Raw genomic sequence first — 19,275 nt, forward strand, 5'->3', positions numbered from 1 at the left:
ACTTTCACATCCAGCTCCTGGTCTGCATCAACGCTTTCAAACGTCGTAACGTCAGTCGTAATGTACCTTCACAAAGTAACATCAGGACAAACACTGCAGTTCGATCATTCATCGCACGAATTATGAGAGTGAGCTCCTCCCTCAAATAAGACAATGGTTCTTTGAAAAGCTTTCTTGGATTTTTTTAAAAAGTACAAAGTTTACATATGAGTGGGAATCCAAATAATTTTGAAGGTATTTTCAAATCACTGTATTTGGGTAGATTACCTTTGTAGAAGTCATCTGCTATGCTCTTATGTCTCTCGTATATTTCCTGTTCCTCTGCTAGGGAAAGACTTATAGGGATATAATTATCACTGCTTGTTTCTCAAACAGAGGAAAACAAACAAAGTGCAGTTGTGCAAGTCCATCATGAAAGTTGTATGACTTTGTAGTAAGAATAACACTAATATCCTGCATTTAACTCTTTCTTTCATCATCCTGCTTGTGTTTTCTTTCCTCTGACTGAAATTGTTTTAAGACCTGCTTGCAGTGTTCCAAATGGAGAAGAAGATTTTTAGGAAATGATTTAATCAGTAGAACATTAGTGGACATGCCTACTGTACCAAACATGTCATCAATGATAAGAAATACTCGTGGTGTAGAACTGAGGCAGCTGTCCAAATCAAACTTGTCAATGCTTACCACAAATACGACCTGTAACCTCGGCTTCTGTAATGTGAATTCAATATGAGAGCCATTGTGGTCTTCCCTTCTCCTGAGGCACAACAGATTGTCACGTAACCAAACGATTCAAGTTTTCGCTTCACCTGTCTGTAGACGTCCATTTCAACAAATGTTTTCTTTGCTTCAATTTGGCAAGGTTCGAGAGTATCTGTGGACAAATATGACATCGCAGATACATATTGTGCTCAGGGCATAAACTCATTGACGTTATTCAATATACTTATGTTGCTGCTGGTAATATGGGTAATTAATGTAAACTAAAATACACTTAAAATTGTATACTAATCCGGTCAGAGTTGTCTACTTTAGATTGTGACGCGATGAGTGCAAAATAGCGCTGTCTAATTTATACGCAATATTTCATGAATAACAGTGTATGATCTGAAAGGTCGTCAAAAAGCATATTCTGGATCGTTTATCAAATGCTTATTTCGTAACTTATCTGTCGGTCTTTACTAGTATGTTCAGATTGCAAAATATAAGTAGGATTTAAGCTACATTATGCCCCAGAGTTCATCAGTATAGATGCTTTGACAAATCCCTCTGCGTGGATGTTTAATGTTGCACGCAAGAATATTTCCGCTATATAACGACAATCTGTAAGTAAATATTATAGACAGTGATGAGTTACAATCTTGAAATGGAATATCCACTGTTTCCCAATTTCCCATGGGCTTGGCTCTATTGTGAGCAACAGCATGCCGAGGGCACAATTTACTTGGGTCCCCACTGTGTATTTTGAATGCTTGTAAGTTAGATCATAGATATGAATAGCATATATTTGTAAGGAATTTTCATTTAAACGATTGCATGTGTGTAACCAAGGCTTGGCGGGTTTACTAATTACTCACCTTCTCCGACTGTCCCTGGCACTGTCTGTCCAGTTGAAATGTTCACGTTTTTCGAGTTAAATATAAACAGAGAGCTGCTGTGTTTTTTTTTATAATTGTTGGCGTGTATGATTCAAATTGAACAACGTTAATTACACTGTCTATTTCTGTAAGTAACTGATGCAAATCAATAACTAACAGCAGCTAGATGCCATATAGAATCTGCTCACTTATCAAGCCAAATGTCTGTGTACAAGCGTCTTTGACACACCAATAAATGCCTACTGTTTTATTTTCCATTCAGTTTGCAGAGTGTGTTAAACAAAGATTTATACAAGTGGCTGTGATATATTTAACTGTGCAATTGCTGATTGTTTGGTCCCAAGTAACGTGCTAAATCTTAGTCCAATTCGTATTTACTATTATCTATGGACCTTGAAATTATTTCGCCTTCCATGTCATTAAATATGGAATCTTTTTCATATCTTATCGTTTGCTCAGAGGTTTAGAATATGGCCTCTCATTTGTCACACATGCAAGCGTGCGTGTGCGTCTAAAACATGTTTCATAACGCCCTCATTACAACTGTCAAATAGGCAGAGTAATGCAATTATTAATGGAATACACAGTGATTGAAAGATCTATTCACACAGTGACGCAAACGCAGAATGAAGAAAGACTATGCACACGTACCACGCCCTGAATTGGGTACAGAAGGCTGACTCCTTGCCACAACGGCAGTGACGTGATCTCCAGAGACCACGATGAGTCAGCTAGCAATGGCCGTGTGATTTCCAGGATCCTCCTCATGTAGAGCTGAACTGCGACTGAATTTATGAGTTTCCTCGCTTGAACCACCCATGGCTTCTGGGTCTAGATCTCAACTGGCCATGACCTACAGATCGTCAATATTCCCTTCACGAGTTCTTTATGTCCTCAAGGATGGTAGGTCCCTTTCAAGTGTACGACAAACATACAATCTTCACACAAATCACGCAATCCTGCAAAATCATTCATCATCGTCTTAGAACATGGTAGAAAGAGAGAGACAGAGAGAAAGAAAGCGAGAGGGATATAATATGATTTGATCTACATGATCATGTCACATGTCACATTCAATACTTTGAACAGTGGCTGATTGAGTTAATACGAACTTTAAGGCATGGGATTGGTTCAACAAGGTCAAGAAGATCGTTTCCCGCTTTTATTATGGTTTTGTTCATATTTTGTTCACGTGGCGATCTTCACGGAAAAATCATTCAACATTGCTTAAGATACACTCTTCAAAAAAAACCCGCATAAGCCATTTGTTACGAGGGTGTATTTTTTTGTAATTTGTAATACCATTGATTAGGTGATAGTTATTATGGGTCACAATAAGTAATGTTTTGAGTGTGGGTTGCGACTCACACCTTGCATCATGTATGTTCAATGGCAATAGTATTTTTTAGTGGTACGTCGTTTTGATAGCGCTGCAGAGTTTCCTCCCTTGGCTTTATTTGTTTTGACTCCCGGTCGGATGTTTGAGAAAATAGCCTAATGTTGTGAGTGGATAGTGATTCTGCCCACCTTTATTAGAATGCTCGAGAAATGTGTAAGCTCTATATTAAGACTGATTGTTGTGTTGTGCGGCGGGGACTAACACACAGACTTTTCACATGACTGGACTTATACACATCTGTCTGCCATTGCCATAGTCTGACTGATATTCAAGACTGACTGTGTTCGTCTATATTCAACATATGTCAATCAGTATACCTGCTCACACTGTAAATGTCAAGACTCTGGTGAGTTAATATTTTATATTTGTGACCCAATATTACAGATTTGTGACTCAACTGCATTGCACTAGAAATCTGTCATTCATTGTAGCTTGCTCATTGTTTGCTCAATATATTATTGAATATTTTAGACTTGTCTTGTGTTCTATTTTGCTGGGTCAAATGGGACTCTTAAACCTATTGTCACGGCAAATTATTAACCGTAACACATTTTAGAAGAATATATTTCATTAGTATAAGAGCAATTATTTCATGTAACTTCAATGGTAAAATTGTGAACATTCACACGTCTATAAACTAAGAGTTTGCCAACACAGCAACAGCCTTTATTGTTGTGTTTCTGTTTACTTGAGTCCACAAGATGGCGTCACAGTCAGTACTTTGTATGCCACCATTAGCAGCAATTACCGCTCGGCACGGTCTCGGCACTGACTACATTAGAAGACTAAATGGCTCTGATGGAATTCTTCTCCAATTGTCCAGTTGTTGAAGTGTTTGGGGCGTGTTTTGACGTTGACGTACACGTCGATCAAGTTCGTCCCATAGGTGTTCGATCGGGTTTAGATGCGGTGATCGGGAAGGCCATGTCAAGAAAGATATTGACGTTAGAATTGGTAAGGTAGCGGACCCATCCTCCATAATCTCCACTTGTACCCTGGATGCATCTACGGGTCACCCCGATAATTGTATTACGTCCTTTGCTAGCTTCGCCTTCTCACGGTAGCCATTCAGATAAGCTGTTACAGACGAGCTTGCCAGTGTCAACAACGATGGCGGCCGCAGATGCGAACGTTTCCTCGCTGTGCGAACAAATTCTTTTTTAAAAATCATACAGACAAATTGACAGATCGGAAACCTTCCTAAAAATTATATGGAAGAACTCCTTCAACCTCTTTCGGGGTATCTCTGCAACAATTGCGTTAGATAAAAGAAGCGGAAGTGAGTTATGATAAAAGCTTTGTGATTGGTTCGCTCAACTTTCCAGCGTAGACACCTAATTTGATAAAATGCCAGCAAAGCGAGGTAATACAATTATCAGACCGAGCCATAGATGCATCCAGGGTACTTGGGGAGATTTATCGGAACGTATACCTTGGAGATAATCAATCTTGTAGCAGATCGTGATGCGTGCTGTATGGTTGTCATGCTGGAACAAATCCCTCTGTCGGTCCATAAGCGAAAGCAGGTGACATGAATGCAAGGACCTCGTTGATGTACCGATTTGCTGTCAAATTCCCCTGAACCACCACTATATCAGATCTTTATTGCTGGATATTGCACCCCGCACCATGATACTGCCTCCACCAAATCTTCAATTACGGCTGAAACGTTAATTTCTTCGACGGTAAACACGCCATCTTCCATCTCGCCAGTGAAGAAGAAATCGTGATTCATCACTGAGCGAGACTCACCTCCAGTTTCTAAGGCTCCAGTTCGGAAGCAATTGCGCCGATGGAAGTCTCTCAAAACAGGGGCGACAACTGGCCTATACAGAGTAACATTGAGCTTCCTAAAACAACATGGCACCCAAACCCTTCAATAGCCTTCACTCAGTCTTAATTTTAGTCCAAGAGAACACATTTTGGACGAGATTCAAAGAAGACTGAATGACCGCCACCCAAGGCCGACAACTGCTGCAGGACGCGATCAGGCATTTCAAAAAGTATGGACCCTAAGTGCGTTTGGCCTTCATCAACCGGCTAATTCATTCCATGTACAGACGATTCAACGCTTTCATGGATGCCCACTTAGGCCACACACAATACTGACTTTGGGGTATCTTAATGGTATCATTTATGGTGATTTTGTTTGTGTGAACTCTCAATGTGATTTCCAAAAAATTGTTAGCCATAATTGTCAAGTTTAAACTCAATCCTTCGTTTTGATTGTTAATTAGAGTGAATTAAAATGTGTGCTTAAAGAAACCGCTATCAGTGCGACATTTCTTTTCTGTTTCAGTATAGTAACCTCCAATAATACTCGTCCCGCCATCGATGATTGTCATGTGTGAAAATACGATAAACCAATCCGAATGAGTTCTTGAAACGGCTATATTTTAAGTCATGTTGTGTATCTGTGTGGGGGTTTATTGCAGCTGAAAAATACTATTTTATTTGTATTTTCAACATTGTGATTCCTAAAACTGATTATTTACTATTGGAACTTATTTTACGCTTTGATAGAAAATGTTTATTAACTTATAAGCAAATGAGTTTCGAAAGGCATAATTGGTAGACCACAACTTCATCCATCAATATACAGTGGAATGAATCCCTGGGATTAAAGTTAATGTCAGATAATGGATTCCTGTGTTTGGTATCCAAGATAATATTTATGTTCTTTATCCATACATTTATATATTGGTGCTTCTTATTTTATCATGAACACAGACCAACATTTTCAACAAAGAAAGAGAAATATTAACTTCTACTCACTGCTGGGTGCATCTTATTTATGATATCAAAGACACACTGATCAGGTGATACAACATATAAAACTGACCCTCGTGACAAGCAAAGGGGCCTGATAAAGGTTGTAATAAATCTAAAAGAGCGTTCATAAATATATACTGTAAGCCATTAAAAACGCAATTTGTCATTCATACTTTCTTTACTCACACTAATTTCAACATATATAAACCTAACTGGAAGATATGTTTTAAGTGAACATCTGTGAATAATTTCATCTGAAACATCAATGACGCAACAACGCCATCAAACAAATGAGGGGTCACTTGCAGTCAATATCGTGTGTGTTCACCGTGCGCTGCAAAACATGTTCGCAGTCTTTGGGGCATTTAAAGACACACATTTCTCAGGAACAGCTGTTGGATGGTCTGCAGTCTCTGATGGACTGAAGGCAGCAAGGCGTCCTTGCACCTTTTGGACGCTGAAATGACGTTGACTTGTCCCAATTGTCCTCCTTGCCTAATCATCAGTTGATTGGAACCGATTTCGCAAGTGTGAAACTCGGATATTGCAGTTTGGTCGAGCTGTTATCACAGGTGGTGCACCAGGTCGCGGACGATCAGCAACACTCCCGGTAGCCCGAAAACGTTGTCTGAGTCGACTTACAGTGGATGGATGCACATTAAAGTGCCTGGTAATCATCACATCTGAAGCACCTTGGCTGACCATACCGATAACCTGATTCCTTTCGTCTTGTGTCAAGTGTGGTATTTTCTCAAAGTGATTGAGTTCCAGAATTCCTTGTGCTTTTACAGGGCCTGGGTGCAAGTAATGCATGTGCACAACGTGTTTCATGAATGTGGTTGTGTTTACGAGAAATGTCAAAGGTTCAGTTTTAAGTATCAAAGTTCATGTGAGAGGAATGCTCCGGGACTCGAACTCGAAATGGGCCAGAATAACAGCCTTTTATCCCTACATCCTCTGTATCGCAGGAAAAAATCTTCAATAAAACTTGTGTAAGTTTCAGGACAACAAATACCAATTGCGTTTTTAATGGCTTACAGTATACATAAACGAGTGAACAAAGGTGATAGAATCCTAAACATTGTTGCCGCATACTGCTAATGACAACATACTTAAAAACATGTACTAAAGATTTTATCATGTTACGATATATTGTTAGTGTCGTCACCTTAAATGGGCCTCTACACTTTTCAGAAATGGGACAGCCTCAGCTTCAATACAGGCGTTCTCAGAGTCCAAGGTAACATCTTTCCCTAGCATTGAAACCTGTGTTGTCTAACATGTTAGTCACGTGTGAATGAACTGATAAACCCTAATCAGGTGTATGGCTGATCATGGGGATTTTCTCATCAACTCAAATGACAAATTTTGCTTTCAGTATTGACTGTAGGCATATATTGCATTGCAAACTCACACTGAATTAACACTAATGGCAAACCAGACAACAATATCAGTTTACTGTAGATGCGTTTATTGACTTGATGAACGTCATGATCATTGCTTGGCTCTTAGGATGAACATTAGCATGGGGAGATGAGAACTTATTGGCAAGGTTCAATATGTCTTATGTCAACTTACGTGCTTTTCTTAATCTATTTCGGTCTCTCTTCTAGTTGATGAGAGTCAGTGGGGATGGTTTTATGCTGCTTTTAGCAATATTCCAACGATATCAGTGAGGGGAACACCAGGAATAGCTTCACACATTGTACCCAAGTGGGACTACCCCTTTTTCTCTGCCTGTTAGCAAAAATGCATACGATTGTTTCTATTTGTTGATTATATCCTAGTGTATATACTGTTTCAACTTCGAATAGGTGACACAATTCCATCTGCACAGTTGCCTCCCTTTGCCGTGCAAAGATCCGCTGGCATGGGTTGAGATGCCACATTCGCCTTGATTATGATCCTGTGTCTGTTAACATATAATGTCCTCAACCAAAGAACAGGTCACGTCTTTGCCTTTTCTCAATACAGTGGACTCTGTATAATCCGACACTCACTGGGACAGGGAAAAAATGTCGGATTATACAGAGTGTCGGATAATTCAATGTCTCCTTGCTTCAATACTTTTCAAATAGTACCATACATTGTAACTGGCTTATGCCATGAAACTAATGCCTAATAGCTATTTTATTGGTAAATATAGGAAAACATTTTTTTCTGTATTTACATGTACATGTATATCATTGGATGTATTATCTTCAGTACAATATATTTGATGTCGGTTTGTTTTCTGGAAGGCCGGGTGCCTTGTTTCAGATGAGCATGAGTACGCCGTAGAGCTTGGCACTCCGACTGGATGGCCATCCAGGCAGATCTACTTGTGAACGGGAGCCGAACGGTTCCTTTCATTACATCCTGTACGTTCAGCCTGCGGACTGTAGAGTCTTCAGTGTGATGGATGAAGGAGCAGATTTGACAGCTGGGTGTGTCGCAAGGAGACGCATTACGGCTTGAAAGTCTGAGGGAACATTAGCAGACCCAGATAGGTGACGAACTGAAGACCCAGATAGCAGACCACGATAAGTGACTCTACAGACCGGCAAGCTGTAGAAAGGAACGTAGAAATTCTTGGGCTCGCAGAAAATTCACCTCGACAGAGTTTCTCGTAAGCCTGCACACAAGGCTTGCTGTCCGTCAGAAAACAGGTTTTGTAGACAGACTGAAGTGACTTGTGGCCACAGCAATTGATAAGGCTTCAATTTCTCAAGGTAGCCATGTTGACTGGCGATCACGTAACTTAGCGCTAAAGACACCTGTTAAGAGCAGCTTGCCCTCTCGTGATGCGTACAATGTGGCCCTAATGCCATGTTGTTTCACTGAACCATCTGTTACGATCCACAGCTGGTCTGGGGAGCGAGGGAGGGGTATTGTTTGGTGACTGTTTAAGGCAACTTGAGCTTGTCGAAAGAAATAGCACAAGTCATCAGTCCAGTCCAGTTTCTCATGGGACTGACGACCGCCATTGATTCTGTCGAGTTTGGAGAAGATTGAGGCACAGTTGGGAATGACTCTTGCCAGAGTCTTGTAGGCTCCTATGAATGATCTGATGCCTCTTACTCTTACAACCACGACTACACCAACAACGACAACGCCGGCTACATCGGGTATGTAACCTGTCTGTAACCTGTGATAGAAACGGATTGGGGATTGGGGATTCGAATCCAGTATATGATTTTTTTGTTCACATTCAGGATTCGAATCCCGAATCTGATTTTTTTTTTCATATTCGGGTTTTTCCTTTTGCAGATTCGGTACTCTGCATTCAGCATTTGAACTCTATAGTGCATTTTTTTACACATTTGGAATTTGGAACTTTAACGTCCTTATAATTGAACCCTTTGCACCTTGATCTGTCAAACTTACTGATGCATACTATGACGACGTTTAATCGAGACAAATCAGTGACGTTCCACTGAAAAGGCACGTCCCAACTTCTTTTTTTCTTTCGAAACGCTTCACATCACCATAATCAGAGTACAAAACAAATGGTTGCAAGGAATTATAATTTTCAACTGATACCTCCTGATATCTCCGTGACAAATAGAGAACGTTGTTTAATTGTTCAAAAGATGTGCCTTAAAATAATCTTATATGACAAGAAAAATGCCATATGTTTTTTAAAAGTGTTTTATTAAATGCACGGAGTCAATTCGGAAGAAAGCAAGCACAAGACTGAACTGACCTGAACTTTATTTACCGTGGCAGAGGTACACGTTTACATCATCACTATGTACAACATACATGTATATATGTTAAATGCATGTATGATAGACAAAATGGTAACATGTACATATCGGTTGTTTGCAAGAAAAAAGTATGCGTGTACATACACTTAACCAGTCAAATGAACAAAGTTACACTCGTGTACGGTATTTGGAGACAATATTATTTTGAAAAATATTGCTTATTTCCTAATTGTTCCTAGTTTATTACAGTAAAATTCTGGTTCATTTAGTGCATATTCGGGCCTTTAAAGTAATAATCGTTGATATATGTTTTCCTTTCTGGAACCAAGGTAGAGCAAAGAAACAGAAGATGATTCATCTCCAATATCGTTCGAATTACAAAGAGCTTAATCTTTCATTTAGAAGTGTTTTACTCCATTTTCCCGCCTCAAGAGAAGGTGATGGTTTGATGGTTCTGAAACTGAGTGACGCCCTCCGATTATTAAAATGAAATAAATTCAGACAGATTTCGTATTTTAGAAAGTATTTTAAACAACTCCTCTAAAAGATTTTTCTGTGTTTGACATCCAGGTCTGTAGATTGATGTTTTCAGTCTATTTAAACAAGTGCTTATGGCTTTTTTTTTATTAAGATATGCCCGTGTAGAAAAAAAAGACAACTCATTCCTATTTTGCCAAAAGTGTCCTTAATACGGGCAGTCCACTTATGGCCAGATATGTCACAGATTGTATCATAATAGAGTTTGTTGTAAATAAGGAAAGAAAATTTAGAAGCCTTTCTTTAAATGAGCCATTTCTGTGGAATCCCGCTAATCAGGACCCTGCACATGTCATCGTATCCCAATTGCGTAGATCACTGGATTGTCTGGTCCAGACTCGATTATTTACAGACCGCCGCCATATAGCTGGAATATTGCTAAGTGCAGCGTAAAACTAAAGTCACTCATTATATAGACTAGCATTCTGGCGTATGAATGTGAAGCGCCGTAAAACCATACTCACACATTTTATCAATAAAACTTGTTTCTACGACCCCACCATTCATCACCTTGTTTGAGAAACTGTTCATTCAGATGTTGCACCCCATCAAAATGGCTGAAAAGCGGGATTTAGTTAAGGTCAATTTATTCTTCGCTCCAATCAGACGGAGTCGATGTGCGACGCTGGTGACGTCACGTCACATCTACGCATTACCTCACAACCAGTTATGTATTCTGAATGAACGTCTGTTGGTTCGACTCACCCAAAAAATATGGGGGGTACCTAATTGACTGCATTATATACCAAACAGCATGTAAAATAAACATGTCGTTCTGAAGGGCCAGCAAAGACATAAACAAATCCTAAGTGGGTCTGTGCAAATAAACACGTTCTACATGTGTAGAGTAGATAAACATTTTAATATGTAAACGTTGATGCAGGTGTTGATAAAGAAGGCCCGTTTCAGCTTGTTAACAACGAAGAACAATACATTTTATAGTTTATAGTCATGGCGCCAAGCATATTCTTCCCTCAATGTGTGTTTCCATTGATCCTTTCTTCAACAGTGTTTAAGAATCTTTTCTTCAACAGTGAAATCCTTTTAGACAACACGTGCGAACTGCAGGTGTCTTGGGCATTGCATCATGGTTGAAGTAGAATTTTTGTGTGGTGATGATCTTTGCTGATAATGCACACGATCATCGTCTAGGGGAATTGTCTTCATCATTTGTCTGCTGCGTGCAGTTAGGAAATGACTTAGACACGGCAATCTATCGTAAACAAAGGTACGGGTCGTCAAGTGTAGACTAACGCTTAATCTCTGAATATATAATTTTGACAGTAACAAGCAAACCCATTTAAATTGGACAGGAGACCCAGAGAGACCTGAAATTCAGAACCTGAGGAAATCTAGACTTGCTTCACTGAAGGTTTCAGCACTGCAGAGAGGGCTGGGCAGTAGGGAAAATATTGTGGTTCAGGGACTGTGAGACAGACTACATTGCAGAGAGGGCTAAGCAGTAGGGAAAATAACGTGGTTCAGGGACTGTGAGACAGACTACATTACAGGGGGGGCTCGGCAGTAGAGAAATAACGTGGTTCAGGGACTGTGAGACAGACTACATTGCAGAGAGGGCTAAGCAGTAGGGAAATAACGTGGTTCAGGGACTGTGACACAGACTACATTGCAGAGAGGGCTAGGCAGTAGAGAAAATAATGTGGCCCACGGACTGTGAGACAGACTACATTGCAGAGAGGGCTAGGCAGTAGAGAAATAACGTGGTTCAGGGACTGTAAGACAGACTACATTGCAGGGAGGGCTAGGCAGTAGGGAAATAACGTGGTTCAGGGACTGTGAGACAGACTACATTGCAGAGAGGGCTAGGCAGTAGAGAAATAACGTGGTTCAGGGACTGTAAGACAGACTACATTGCAGAGAGGGCTAGGCAGTAGAGAAATAACGTGGTTCAGGGACTGTGAGACAGACTACATTGCAGAGAGGGCTAGGCAGTAGAGAAATAACGTAGTTCAGGGACTGTGAGACAGACTACATTGCAGGGAGGGCTGAGCAGTAGAGAAATAACGTGGTTCAGGGACTGTGAGACAGACTACATTGCAGAGAGGGCTAGGCAGTAGAGAAATAACGTGGTTCAGGGACTGTGAGACAGACTACATTGCAGGGAGGGCTAGGCAGTAGAGAAATAACGTGGTTCAGGGACTGTGAGACAGACTACATTGCAGAGAGGGCTAGGCAGTAGAGAAATAACGTAGTTCTGGGACTGTGAGACAGACTACCTTAAGTGCCGCAGAGCATTTTGCCAATCTATAGTTCGAATCCCTGTGTCATATCAATATCCAGTTTATATTTTGGGTTGCTTCCCCTTGAATGAAACATGAATGAAACACTGTTCGGTGTGTTCAGAGTTGAATCATTTCACTAAGTATCATACTAAAGGATCTACATGTGAAAACACTTGATACTTACTTTCATACTAAAATGTATTACCCACACGGGTGAGGAGATCCCGTGTAATATCGTTTTGATATTTCCACAGAGTGTAGTTTTGTGATTCTCGACGTTGATTGGTCGGTCGTAAATTTGTACATTTTCATTGGATGCCGGAACTACCACTTTCGCACAACTACGTTCATTCATAATATTTCATAGATTCACTGATGAATTGACCACTGAACGTATGTATTTTTTGCTAGAGACTAACGCGGTGTTGACAATGACACACTTTCCCTTATCTGCTTCGTGATGGTTGTTGTTGATGGTTTCCTTGCTGATGAACAAGTCAGTAATTGTGTCACAACGCTAATTGCGTTCCGTTCCGATCATTACAACTTAAGGGAGATTACTCCTACAATGGCATTTACCAAGAGTATTGTGTTAGAGGCTCATAGCCTTTAAACGAACAGACGTTAAACACTACAAGCCTGATGACAACCTCACACTGGATAATACGTACGATGATTTAACAATACGATGGACATTCTTGACTCATACCATGAAAATATCAAGAGGAAAATTAACCCGAATGAACACTTGCACTGACTGCACTGGGAGACCAGCATTTATTGGATTTTAATAGTAAACATAATGTCGTGAAGCAAATTCTGCTACACATAGATCTTTGATTCAACCACATTTCTGTTGAAATGCAAAACTTAAATATATTATTTGGTTCATGAACAACGATTGTGTGGAATACAGCCCAATTCAACAGAAAGATAAAGCTTGAATATTTTATTTGGTCCATGAACCAACTATTGCATGGAGTAAAGCCCGATTCAGTTGAAATGTAAGGCTTAAATATTCTATTTGGTTCATTAACAAAAGATTGTGTGAAATAAAGGGCGAATCTGGAAATGTAAGACTTGAATATATTATTTGGTTCATGAACCAAACATGTGTGTGGAATAAAGCCCGATTCAGTGGAAAATAAGACTTAAATGAATTATCAATAGAAGCGGGAATTCGATATCAAAAGAGGACGAAACTGCAGTTTGGTGCAAAATCAAATTCTTTCCCACTCCCCTGGGACCTAGGTTAGCAAACCCAGATCGTAAATGGGTTTGGAAAATCTAGGAAGTTCTTTGCATACCTAGCGATACCGTCACTTTCATTCGGAAAGATTGCCATATTGATCACTGTCGTCGTTGAAGTAGGAGATATTATCATGACGCGAAACAATCTGCAAACCGCTTCTTTGAGTGGCATTTAAATGTTGCTGCAATGATTGGTTTGCTGGCTGATTCTTACACGCCGCACTCAGCAATATTCCAGCTACATGTTGGCTGTCTGTAAATAATCCAGACTGGACCAGATAAACCAGTGATCAACAGCAAGAGCATCGATCTACGCAATTGGGATACGATTACTTTTATCTTACCTCACACATAAATGTCATTTTCTGATTGGCAATTCTCGAATAATTGAGTGACATATGATGTACAGAAATGACCGATGTTTTGCTAATGCAAATCGGGGGAAGGGAGATAACTCTAAACTTGTTTTTCTTGTCGCTTGGCGTTGTCAGTATTGACTAATTCCCTAACTCTGGTACTCCATATTATGATTCAATGCCCGTGCTTCTTGGACTGGGACGGGTAACCCCAATACCCGGAACGGGTGGGTAAAGAGATAAATTAGACCCGGGTACCCATCACATTACCTGGACCCGCTTTTATCACGTGACTAATGAATGAGGAAGTAATTGAATGCGCTTGCTATTATTTTATTTACAGGGAGTTTGTTGTCTTATGTTTGAAATTTCGGACAACACGTGCACTGAAAACTCACAAGTGAGTGAGTTAGTTAATATTTATCGTCACATCGGCAATATTTCAGGCATATCGTGACGAGGACAATTAATAACTATATTATAGATCAATAATTAGAAATTAAAAGCCTGGGCTTAGATTTTCGAAGCCCTCTTAGCGCTAAGATAGTCGTAAGTTAAAGTTAATGTGTGGCACTTACGACTAAGAGAGCTTCGAAAGTCTAGGCCCTGTTGACGAAGAACAGTAAAACTACTAGTGTATCACAATCCATTTGAAACTAGTAGTTGAGCCTAAAACATTTAACTAGAAATGACAAGACAATATAAAAAACAGGCTATAGATTGCCAACATCTATCTGAAGGTAGATAACCATACTAGGGACCACGGGGACTTACGTACAGTACATTTGCTTCCTGCATGGGTCTTAGCTGGATTTACATCATCCCTTCAGCCGTCAGCAACCTAGACACCTCTAGCCATACATTAATAGGACACATATTCTACGATTAAAAGGAGTGGATAGATTTAAATAGACTTTGAATGTTTTGGGACTTACGTACCCTCTCAGGACAATAATTGTACAGTACTTTAACCCCCCCCTTGAGGATACAGCCACTAACAATCTGAGTTACTAATTCAAACTTCCAATCATAAAATATTTATCTATTTACAAATCATTTAACAAACATATTTCTTATAAAAAGCAATAACTAAATGAGAACGTTTATTATTAAAAAGATCCTTCTAGTTCGTGATTTGAAATAGTTATCCCTTGTGATGGAATATTCAACACAGTGAGAACTCTCAAGATATCAACTATCGACAACTACGCCTGTCACGTGTAATATAGTACGCGAAGTAGACACTTGTTTACATGTGTAGTGACTTGAAGAAAATACCTCGCGGTATTTAACACACAACTCAAGGCGTCAATGGCGGTTGGATAACTCGTGTATTTCAGGGGAAGCCACTCTCACCACCTTGAGTGATACTATGTTCCTACGACATAACAAAATGTATTTATCTATACCATCGATTTATATTGCCTGTAGGTTGTTGGATGGAGAAGCATGTATATATACAGGTTTGGAGGAGGTGTTAGTACAGTACAATTGGGGGTTAGGACTGCAATGACATAGGGAAGTCAGAAACAATAACAACACACAGCCTAGGTAGATGGAAGCGTAAGGGTGTCGTGCCGGAAAGGCTAAAATACATTTTTCAGATGTCCCGGGAAGGCTAAGATTTATATTTCAGATTTCCCGGGAGAGCTAATTTCCAAGGGAGTCGGGGAGTACCGCCAAAGCTAAAGATACGGTGCCGGGAAGCATAATCCATGCCGGGAGTAGATAGATTTCTTTTCAAAACATTGTTATAATAGAGTGTGTATCTTCTTCGCTTGTTTAGAACTGTATTAAGGTAAAAACATTTAAGTTGCAAACAGACCCGAACCCTCATACACATATTCGTGATGCCAAATGCGCAGGTTAGAGTTCATTGAATCAGTTCGCGGCGGAAGGGCTTTTTATTTCATAAGCAACACGTTACATCATTAAACAAAAAATAAAGCTTAAATTGAGATACAAACATGCGCCTGTCTTTGTTCTTGTAAGTCTCAAGAAGTCGCCCCATGTCGGCTTGACACAGAAATCCCTGCCCTAATCAGTGGGTTGAGATTGCGCTCGTTCACTTTATAGTCAAAGACATAATGACCACTTAGATATGCAATTCACAAAGATTGATCAACGTTTTAAATGACCGAAATATATTTATAACGCTATGAATACTTCATTTACCAAATTTGTAGGCTACCCGTAAGCAAGTGCAGCCTGCAATATAAACACAGAGAGATAGGGAAGCCTGCAGCGTAAACAAAAGGGGATTACCAATGATGGGACTCATTGATGAGGATCTAATAACCTTGGTCACGGTTATGATTACACAATACCATTTAGAAAGTGGTCAAATGCAGGCTTCAAAAGTACTACAATCTGTACTTTACTAAGATAGTGCAATCCAAAACATTTACACTTGGTCACGGTTGATTGATGGTTGCAGTCTTTTGATGTAGATAGCTTCTTGGAGTTTCCTGACTTTAAAGTCTTTGAGGTTTGTTGTTATGGTTTTGATTCTGTTCCACTGGATGCTGAGGTCTGGGTTGTCTTGGATGTGTTCTCATAAAAGTGAGGTCTGATGGTCCTTGATTCGTGCTGTGAGGGGTGTTGGTGTTTCGCCTGCGAAGGCCTGCCCACAGTTCCATGGGACGTGGTAGACTTAATCTTTGAAGGGCGTTTAGAAGTGGAATGCATAAGGAAAGCAAGATTTATTCTTCTTTATTGACCGATGAAGGAGCAAGCATATGACATCTATAAATTTTGCTTTTCTTACGTGGTACACTGTTCCCCGTGGTGGTTGTTTCTGGCTCGTTGGTGGTTTGATTGTTTAACAGTTCTTTGTTGTGTTTGGGATGTTGTTATTCATCTTGAAAACTACATCTATATTTGCATGTTTTTCCAAGAGTTTCTGTACTTTGTTGTGATAATTCCGTAGAAGGGGGAGGACGATGATAGAGGGAGCTGTTTGTCGACGGAGAGTTTAGTCCCTTGGCTAAATGTCGGAGAATATCGTACAATAAACAACCTGTGTGTGAGGAACGGTTAGTAGAGCTGAGTCGCTACGCTACGCCAACGCGAGTTCGAATCCGGATCTATATCTGCCAACACCAGATCTGCTACACTGTATTAAAACTCGAGTGTTGTTATTTTTTGTGTGACGTTTTGTTTTCTGCCATCCTTACAGCAGTTCTAACAAAGAAAACATTCCCACTGCGTAGAAAAAACGCAGAAAAGTCCATATTAATCGTGGAAATAAAAACGGCAACGAAAGACTACGAAACTGCAACATTTTCATATCAGCCTACTTTGACCTCTACTGCGCATGTGCGTAATGATCCTATCTTTCAATTTTCAATATGTCGAAATAATTGCTGTCAAATCATTTCATACGAATGGAAAGTAAACTAAACAAGTGTGCACACAAGTTTGTTGCTAATAAATGCCAAATAACACAACAGAAATACTTAAAAATGTAACTTTTGCTCAAGCTGGAAAATGTCAACATGCGGTCAAGACTTCCTTTTCCATGTGCACACGCGCAAAGTCGTAGTTGCAGACGTAGTTTTGCATTTTTAGCGTTTTAAAGTTTTTACTGCTTCAGTAGCGAAGTATTATGTTTATGTTGCTATTTCTCCGATTAATGTGGACTATTCAGCGTTTGTTTGTTTTTTGTTTTTGTTTTGTTTTTTTGTTTTTTTGTACAGTGGGAAAGTATACTTTGGTAGGCCTTAACGGGTCACGTCAGTTATATGGTTATTCCAGTCTGTTACGAACACTTTGCGCATGCTACTTTGACCAACTGCACGATTTTTTTGTAATTCCCACAATCCCAGGCTGCTCTTCAGCAAGGTTAACAGTCATATGACATCCCACCGGGTAGCCGCTCAGTACTGGATGAACAGTGAAAATTTTGAACAAACTCACTTGATCAGGGTGAGACAACTTGTTTCGCATGACCACACAACTCCACATGTGAGATGACGGCAAATGAGGTTTTTTATAAAGGTTTAAAGCTTCCAAGACAATGAGATGATGTTATTGTCACGGGTCACGGGTTAATGAACATGTCGGCCAAACATGTAATATACATGTAATAAACACAGTAAATACGTCACCTGTGGTGACGGGTGAGCACTCGGTTGTATTTACGTTTATGTATGACGCTGTTGATCAATCAAGGATCAGTTTCAAGTATGTGTATAAAATAGTGTAAATATTTATTTTCATAAATTAAGCCACAAGTATATAGCAATCTCACATCAATGTTGGTTTAGAAACGTTTGTGTGAAGTAGGGCTGGCTATCGACACAGATAATAACGATCAATAATGGTTAGCTTAATATCGATCGATTATCAATAAATATCGGAGACGTAATTTTGAGCAAAAATGCCAAACATGTCTGCAATAAATTAATATATTTCACATCACTGGTGAGTTGCGACATGTTTTTGCATGGACTATTAACAAAAAGCATCCTAATCATAATTCAGAAGCACACCATGAATAAAGTCGTAATTTGTATATTATCTGAGAACATTAGACCTTTTTTCTGTCATAAAAGTTGATATACTATATTATCGATAACACAAGTTACATATCGATAATCACTAATATATTTCCGATCGATGATATTTCCGATTATCGATCATTTTAGCCAGCCCTAGTAAATAGTATTGTCAATGCTTAAAGAGGTTGGATACCTTTGTTTGTGTGCATACCGTATGCGACGGAATGTGACAGTAGGAGCGCGTATATATGTTTCGCAGTTATTTCCCTTTATCTTGCTTCTAATCATACTTCATGACATTTTGGCCACGCAAACATTTATCCTGAGGAAAACCTTGGCACGAGTTATCTCCCCTTATCAAATTTAATGTTGGTATGCTGTTTTAATTAGAGATAATGTTGATACCCTCTGGTAACATATTTTGTTAAATATCAATCTAGTGTTAATTTACTATAAAAATATTCATTTCATAAAAAAAATCGTGTTATTATAAACATCTTTTTTCCATTGATGAATCAATATATTTTTTAAAGTCCTGTTTTTAAAGAAGTAAATTAATGTGTCAAATACTACATACTGCCCTGAAAATTGATTTTCCTGCTTTATTTCATATCAATACTGAAACATCTTTATGCAAAAACACATACTGAATAATAAAAGTTAACAATATACTTTTAAGAGAACTTTTATTGACATATTACTTTTTATAGACGGTGCCAGAAAGGGGGCGCCACTTGTCAAACAAATGCCGTGGTAACTTGCTATTTTTATTACATAATTAGATTAGGGAGACATTTGTCTGCATATTGATACCAAATTTAGCAATTTCTTGACATATTGATATATGGCATGCAACCTCCTTAATGTACGTAAAACCCTAATGAAACGGAATCAAGCAAAGGTGCAAAGGAGGAATTTGACACCTTGA

At 39.3% G+C, this 19,275-nt stretch overlaps 1 protein-coding gene and 1 long non-coding RNA gene across 3 annotated transcripts in view; one reads left to right on the forward strand and one right to left on the reverse strand.

The window, feature by feature from the left end:
• Positions 1-19,275, forward strand: part of LOC124273578 (peptidoglycan recognition protein 1-like) — a 197,772-nt gene that overhangs the window by 87,990 nt on the left and 90,507 nt on the right. The gene's annotated exons all lie outside the window — the stretch shown is intronic.
• LOC124273586 lies at positions 13,867-14,091 on the reverse strand. The gene is made up of 2 exons (XR_006897698.1): positions 14,000-14,091; positions 13,867-13,966 (listed from the first exon to the last, which is right to left on the reverse strand). It is a non-coding gene; the product is annotated as an uncharacterized LOC124273586 (long non-coding RNA).

This window comes from Haliotis rubra, unplaced genomic scaffold (genome assembly GCF_003918875.1).
Source record: "Haliotis rubra isolate DU_JTF1 unplaced genomic scaffold, ASM391887v1 Scf182, whole genome shotgun sequence".
Lineage (NCBI taxonomy): Eukaryota > Metazoa > Mollusca > Gastropoda > Lepetellida > Haliotidae > Haliotis > Haliotis rubra.